This window comes from Alligator sinensis, unplaced genomic scaffold (assembly GCF_000455745.1).
Source record: "Alligator sinensis unplaced genomic scaffold, ASM45574v1 scaffold968_1, whole genome shotgun sequence".
NCBI lineage: Eukaryota > Metazoa > Chordata > Crocodylia > Alligatoridae > Alligator > Alligator sinensis.
Window position 1 is genome coordinate 88476 of NW_005843177.1, and position 7987 is coordinate 96462.

At 54.4% G+C, this 7987-nt stretch overlaps 2 pseudogenes; one reads left to right on the top strand and one right to left on the bottom strand.

Annotated features, from left to right (window-relative positions):
- Positions 1-7987, bottom strand: part of LOC106723127 — a 216340-nt pseudogene that overhangs the window by 86480 nt on the left and 121873 nt on the right.
- The window catches only part of LOC102381446, a 35892-nt pseudogene that overhangs the window by 24988 nt on the left and 2917 nt on the right, over positions 1-7987 (top strand).

Genomic DNA, 7987 nt, shown 5'->3' on the forward strand with positions numbered 1-7987 from the left:
CCTGGCCCCCCCCCCAGTGGCTCGACCCCCTCCAGAAGCAGGAGGCACCGTCCCTCCGTGCAGAAATCTCTGCCAGAACATGTTGGTCCAGTCACTGCTCCAGCAGACCAGCAGCTCCTGTTCTCCCAGCGGTCCTGACAGCATTTCCTCTGCCCTGGAGAAGACTGACCTAGCATTTCCTCTCCCCTGCCCTTACCCTGTGGATGTGACACAGCACCAACATCCCTCAAGGTTGTTTCCCAGGGAGCCGTGTCCCTGCCGGCTCTGACATGGTGTTGTGATGACCACCCCTGACTGGGACAGTTATTAGTGCTCATCTCCAGCCTCATGCGCTTAGCAAGAGCTGTGGGATGTGGGGTCTACCTTCTCCCCCATCTTCCACACACCGAAGCCTCCGTCTGCCTTAGTCCCAGGCCAGTGCAGGAGACGAGCGGGGCTTTCCCCGTGCCAGCAGCACCAGCGCTGCCCTGTGTGCTCTTCCCCACACGCAGGTGCTGGGACCCTGAGCAGCGCTGAGCAGAAACGTCCTGGAGAAGAGCCTGTGACGCTGGAGCTGCAGAGGACTTGCCCAGGGAGACTGGAGGAGAGGGGCTCCCTGACACCTGAGCCGGGCCCAGTGCAGAAGGGGCAGGGCAGGCCTCCAAAGCAGGGGCAGAGCCTGGAGGTGAGCAGGGCACCCGGTGCAGTTGTGGGGAGCACAACTGGGGCAGAGCGCAGGAGGAGCCAGGGGGGCCGTGAAACATGTGGGGAGCAGAGAAACCCAAAGAGCATCAAGCCTGTGGTGCCAAAGGCTGCAAGCAGCACAAGCTGGCATTAGCAGGCGCTCCCTCCCAAGTGCAGATAGCCAGGGGTGCTGGCACGGGAAGGCCTGGTGAGAGTGCATGGAGACGTGGATCCCTGCCTCCAAAAGTGCCGGCCCAGCTGCCTCGAAGGACCAAGCTGACAGACCGTGATGAGCTGGGCTGAGGCCGACACGTGAGGTCCCATGTCCACAGCTGCATCCACCTCGCATGTCAGCTGAGTAACGGGATGTTGCAGCCCTGCCTGTCCTGGCTCAGCCTGCAATGAGCTGTGGTGCGGAGTGATTGCAGACAGGGCTGTGGGGCTGGGAGCAGCTGGCCCAGGAGACACTGATGGTGCAGCGCTTGTGCCCGCAGCTCCGGGAGGTGTTTGAGGACGTGGCAGTGTATTTCACGCGGGAGGAGTGGGAGCTGCTGGAAGATGAAGACAAGGTGCTTTACCGGGACCAGATGCTGAAGACTTACCAAGCCCTCCTTTCCCTGGGTAAGGCTCTGGTTCTTGCTTCTCCATGGAGCTGTGTGGACTCTGACGTTTTGTAGTCATTCCCTGTGCTTCAATAGTCTCATCCTTGTGAACTTTCGGCTGATGGTTTAAATGCACCAGTACAGGTTGGGGGCGACTGGCTGGGTAGCAGCTGTGCAGAAAAGGACCTGGGGATGACAGTGGACAATGAGCGGAACAGGAGTCAGCAGTGTGCCCATGGTGCCAAGAAGGCTACTGGCATCCTGAGCTGCTTTGGTAGGAGCGTTTGCAGTAAAATACCGGAACAGGTTCCCCAGAGAGGTTGCAGAGTCACCATCCGTGGCAGTTTTCAAAGCCTGGATGGAAAAAGCCTTGGGTGGGATGATGTAGTTGGGGCTGGTTGTGCTTGGAGCAGGGGGTTGGACTAGATGTGTCCTTCCAACCGTAAATTTCTGTGATTCTAATACAAGGGCTTGTTTCATAGTTGGTTGGGTCGGAAGGGACCTGAGCAGATCATCAAGTACAACCCCCTGCCGTGGCAGGAAAAAGTACTGGGGTCAAATGACCCTGGCGAGGTGTTCGTCTAGCCTCCTCTTAAAGACCCCCAGGGTAGGAGCCAGCACCACTTCTCTCAGAAGTTGGTTCCAGATCCTAGCCGCCCTGACTGTGAAGTCGCACCTCCTGATGTCTAGTCTGAATCTCCCCTCTGCCAGCTTGTGACCGTTATTTGGGCTGGTCCTGCTTGGAGCAGAGGGTTGGACTAGATGTGTCCCTTCCAGCCGTAAATTTCTGTGATTCTAATACAGGGGCTTGTTCTTTCTTGTGTGCCGGGTTGAGCAATGTACCTTTTCCTAGGTCAGTTTTTTTCTTTTCTCATGCTTTCTTTTCATTCCCCTTCTCCCAGAGGATTTGCTTAGGGACGCACTCAAATGCTTTCTCTGGCTCAACAAAGATGACATAGACCATTTCTACATTCTGGCCTTTCACATGCAGTGAAATGTATGTCCGTCTGCCTCCTGGTGTCCATATTCATGACTCCCAGGGACTCTGTTAAACCCTGCAGTATTTGCCAACCTGTGTGCTCATCTCCCCTCCTGGGATGATCCTCTCATAGATTCATAGACATTAGGGCTGGGAGTGATCATCAGGTCCAGCCCCCTGCCCTAGGGGCAGGAAGTCAGCTAGGGTCAAAGGATCCCAGCAAGATAAGCATTCACATGTTTCTGAAAAGAGTCCAGAGTAGGGGCTTGCACCACCTCTGGAGAGAGTCTATTCAAGGCTTTGGGGGCTCGGACAGTAAATAAGTTTTTCCTTATGTCCAGCCTCAAATGGTCTTGGAGGAGTTTGTGGCCATTGGACCTTGTTGTCCCTTGGGGTGCTCTGGTGAAAAGACGTTCCCCCAGATCCCTCTGCACTCTCCCAAGCTTCTCCACATCCGTACTGAGTTGTAGAGCCCAGCACTGGATGCAGCACTCCCTCCTACCATTGTATTCCCTTGCCCACGTTCCCCACGTATTCTAACCCAGAGGTCTCCAGTGTCCTCCTTGGATGCCAGTCTCAGCTTGTAGGGAAGTGTAGCTTTCCTTGACATAGAGAGCTACACCCTGGCCCCTTTTTTCAGCACGATCTTTCCTGTACACGGTATAGTCATCTATACCCATGGTCCAGTCATAAGAGGAGTCCCACCAGGTCTCCGTTATCCCTTATGAGATCATAGTCATTTCTGTTTAGCAGAAGGACCATTTCCTCCTGTTTATTCCCAAAGCTCCTAGCATTAGTGTACAGGCAAGTAAGTGTGCCGTTGGAGGCCCTAGGCTTCCTTGCACTCAAGGAGGAGCTCTGTTTCGGGGCTAGGGTAGGAGTAGGAGGGGTAGCATATGAATTGCATCCTCTCGTTGGATAAGGAACATCCTTTCATTTGCCCTGGTTATGTTGAATTCCCCTGTCTCCCAGAAAAAAAGTTTCTTTGTCATCCACTGCTTATGGATGGTTTTCACTGCCAAATATGCTCGCTTTAAACCTTCACTGAGAATAAGTTCATTATCACTCATTTTTCAGTGGAATACCAGAAAAGATGAATGTTATCCATTCAGAAGTGTATGCAATATCTCTTCCTTTTGGTACCTTGAAAACAGTAAAAGCTTTATCTTTCTGCCACCCTGGTACATCATGGATCACTGCATCTCCATGCCTGTCCCTGGTTAATACTCTTTCTAAACCAGGGAGTGGTTGGTGCTTTCTTTTCTATGACCATCCCTCCTCCACCCGGGTGACAAGGACCATCGTCTAGTGAAGGTTTCTTCCTGCAGTGCCTTCTCTGTCTAAATGCCCATCCTCCCTTGTCCACCAAGGCCCTAGTAGAAACCTAGAGATCATGGATCCGTTCCCCAAATCCTTGTTGGTGATTCTGCATCCAGTACCCAGTTGTTACCCCTCTTTACCCACTGCCCCAAACAGGATATCGAGGTCCCACCCCTGCCTTAATCTGCAGCATCCAGCAAGGCCAGGGGCAGCTCTGGGGCTGTGATGATGAGAGCCGTGGGAAAATCTCCAGGTCAGAGGAGCGGCTGCCGGGTGAGTTGTGGCTGACCCCTCCACCCTACTCCGCTCTCAGAAATGCTCCGTGCCCAGAGTGACGGGGGACCTGGACACTGCAGACCTGCCCTGTGCTGACCTCAAAACACAGCACGTTATGCTATAATGTGCCCGGGACGTGTTGTTCCTACTCCCTGAATTTCAACGATATGAAGACAGGTGGCTGTTCCCTTCTTCTGCCTCTAATGCCACGTGTTGGGGGGCAATCAGGTTTGCTGTCTTGATTTTATTCAGCCCAGATCTGGTTTCCCTGGGATACTGTGACCTTCAATTTCCATCTTCATTCAGCCATGTAAAAGTTCCTTCCCCAGCCCAAGGTAGCTATATGTCTCTACCACCTTCTTCCAGGGCATGATGGGATTTGTAGTCCCCCCATGGAAATCAGGATGGTGTGCTGAGGCTCTATGTAGCCGTCAGTGTTGGACAAGAAACAAGCCGATGCTGTCCCTGGCTGCTCCTGATCAGGTTGACCTGGAACCCAGGAAGTTCCTGCAGTGCCTTCTCTGTCTAAATGCCCATCCTCCCTTGTCCACCAAGGCCCTAGTAGAAACCTAGAGATCATGGATCCGTTCCCCAAATCCTTGTTGGTGATTCTGCATCCAGTACCCAGTTGCTAACCCTCTTTACCCACTGCCCCAAACAGGATATCGAGGTCCCACACCTGCCTTAATCTGCAGCATCCAGCAAGGCCAGGGGCAGCTCTGGGGCTGTGATGATGAGAGCCGTGGGAAAATCTCCAGGTCAGAGGAGCGGCTGCCGGGTGAGTTGTGGCTGACCCCTCCACCCTACTCCGCTCTCAGAAATGCTCCGTGCCCAGAGTGACGGGGGACCTGGACACTGCAGACCTGCCCTGTGCTGACCTCAAAACACAGCACGTTATGCTATAATGTGCCCGGGACGTGTTGTTCCTACTCCCTGAATTTCAACGATATGAAGACAGGTGGCTGTTCCCTTCTTCTGCCTCTAATGCCACGTGTTGGGGGGCAATCAGGTTTGCTGTCTTGATTTTATTCAGCCCAGATCTGGTTTCCCTGGGATACTGTGACCTTCAATTTCCATCTTCATTCAGCCATGTAAAAGTTCCTTCCCCAGCCCAAGGTAGCTATATGTCTCTACCACCTTCTTCCAGGGCATGATGGGATTTGTAGTCCCCCCATGGAAATCAGGATGGTGTGCTGAGGCTCTATGTAGCCGTCAGTGTTGGACAAGAAACAAGCCGATGCTGTCCCTGGCTGCTCCTGATCAGGTTGACCTGGAACCCAGGAAGTGTTTCATCCTGGTCTCAGGCTGCATGAAATGGCTCCATGGCATGGGTGGGATTCAGAAGTTTTCAGGTTGTGGGGGGAATGAGAACAGGATGGGTTTCAACACTGACAAGTGCAAGGTGCTGCACCTGGGGAGGAAGAACCAGCAGCAGACCTACAGGCTGGGGAACTCCCCTCTCGTCAGCGCAGAGGCAGAAAAGGATCTTGGAGTCATTATTGATGCCACAATGAACATGGGCCGACAGTGTGGGGACGCGGTCAGGAAGGCCAACCACATCTTGTCGTGCATCCACAGATGCATCTCGAGCAGGTCCAAGGAGGTGATGCTCCCCCTCTTTGCGGCACTGGTCAGGCCACAGGTACCGCACTGCAGGAGGGATGTGGACAGCATGGAGAGGGTCCAGAGGAGGCCACCCGCATGGTCGGGGCAGCAGGGCAGGCCCGACGAGGAGAGGCTACAGGACCTGAACCTGTTTAGCCTCCACAAGAGAAGGCCGAGAGGGGATCTGGTGGCCAAATATAAACTCACTAGCGGGGACCTGTGGAGAATGGGAGAGACTGTGTTGCCCTGAGCACCTCCCAGAGTAACAAGGAATAACAGCCATAAGTTGTTAGAGAGTAGGTTTAGACTAGACATTAGAAGCCACTGCTTCACAGTCAGGGCGGCTAGGATCTGGAACCACCTTCCAGGGGAAGTGGTGCTGGCTCCTACCCTGGGGGTCTTTAAGAGGAGGCTTCATAATTACTTGGCTGGGGTCATATGAGCCCACTATTCATTCCTTCCCAGGGCAGGGGGTCAGACTTGATGATCTACTAGGTCCCTTCCCCCCAGCACTGGTGGCTGTGTGATGGAGCCTACCATGCCGGAGATCAGAGTTCAAGTCCCAGCTGCGGTGTCTTGGGGTGCGAGTGAGCAAACGGGGAAATTCTCCTTGCAGTGGAAAGGGGCCGTTGTGTTTCACACTTCAAGAGGGATGTGGATAACCTGGAGAGGGTCCAGAGAAGGGCCACTCGTATGGTTAAGGGCCTGCAGGCCAAGCCCTACGAGGAGACACTAGAGAACCTGGACCTTTTCAGCCTCCGCAAGAGAAGGTTGAGAGGCGACCTTGTGACTGCCTATAAGTTCATCACGGGGGCACAGAAGGGAATTGGTGAGGATTTATTCACCAAGGCGCCCCCGGGGGTTACAAGAAATAATGGCCACAAGCTAGCAGAGAGCAGATTTAGATTGGACATTAGGAAGAACTTCTTCACAGTTCGAGTGGCCAAGGTCTGGAACGGGCTCCCAAGGGAGGGGGTGCTCTCCCCTGCCCTGGGGGTCTTCAAGAGGAGGTTAGATGAGTATCTAGCTGGGGTCATCTAGACCCAGCCCTCTTTCCTGCCTATGCAGGGGGTCGGACTCGATGATCTATTGAGGTCCCTTCCGACCCTAACATCTATGAATCTACATCTATGAAGCCTGAGACTAGCACAGAGTCCAGGTTCAGGCTCATGCCAGGGCCTTAGACCCATTGCAGACTCCTGTGACAGGGAGGCCACCTGGGACCCATCAGCAGAGGAAAGCTCCATGGGTTCATTCCCTGCATCAGACCTTGCCCTGGAGGCAGACAGGAAGCACAGCCCTGCTCCTTTCAGAAGAGAGAGCCACGGCTCTAAGTCCTCCCCTCCTCCTCAGCCCATTAGAGCATGAAGCTATTCAGGTACTGTCCTAACACATGTGTCCCACATGCGCTTCTCCTAGCAGGGCCGGAGGTGATGGAGGTGACAGGTGGCCAGAAACTCTGAGAGTCTGGCTCTAAACTGCACCGAGTAGAAACCATCAGTCCGACACAGGGACCTGCCCCTCCCTCACGCCCAGCACTTGACCTTCATTTATTGAGGGAACACAAGTGCCACGGTCCAGGCCTGCTCTGAGGCCCATCCCAGCAAAAGAAATAGCAGCGTTTACCCCTTGCCAGCAGGGTAGTGGCTAACCTGGAGTTTCTCTTCCCCATGCAGGAGGTGCCTGGCTGCTGAGCAGAGCTGTGGAGCAGACTCCTGAGGAAGGGCCTGAAGACCTGGAGCCACCGTGGACTTCCCCAGGGCGTTTGGGTGAGATGGGCTCCTTGAGAATCGAGAGAGAGCAATGGCACAAGAGTCCAGGGAGGCTCCAAAAGCAGAAGCAGAATGTGGCAGTGAACCAGGTACCATCTCCAGCTGGGTGTGAGAGTGGAGAAGGGAGTGGAGACCCCAGAAAGAGCCCTGAGTCCAGGGAAGAATTTGTGGAGCTGAGAGATGTAAAGAGCCGCTGGAAAGAGGTACTGCATCCAAGCCAAGGCAGTGGGGAGGGTCTCAGAGGAAAGCAGCAGCTTGCTGCCATTCAAAGAGGCAGAACCCACCTCTTCCGTGAAGTCAGGAAAACCCTTAACCACCCATCACTCCTGGCTCTTCAAAAGATAAGGCACACCGGGAAGAAGCTCCACACATGCACCAAGTGTGGGAAGAGCTTCAACCGATCCTCCAACCTGACCCAACACCGGTTCATCCACATGGGGGCAAAGCCACATTCGTGCGCACAGTGTGGGAAGAGGTTCCACCGGTCCTCCTACCTGACCAAACACCGCCTTGTCCATACACGAGAGAAGCCACATCGGTGCTTGGAGTGTGGGAAAAGCTTCAGCCGATCCTCCCACCTGACTGAACACCGGCTCATCCACACCGGGGAGAAACCACATCAGTGCTTAGAGTGTGGGAAGCGGTTCTACCTGTCCTCCTACCTGACCAAACACCAGCACATCCACACAGGGGAGAAGCCACATCAGTGCTCGGACTGTGGGAAGAGCTTCAGCCGATCCTCCAACCTGACACGACAACGCCTCATCCAC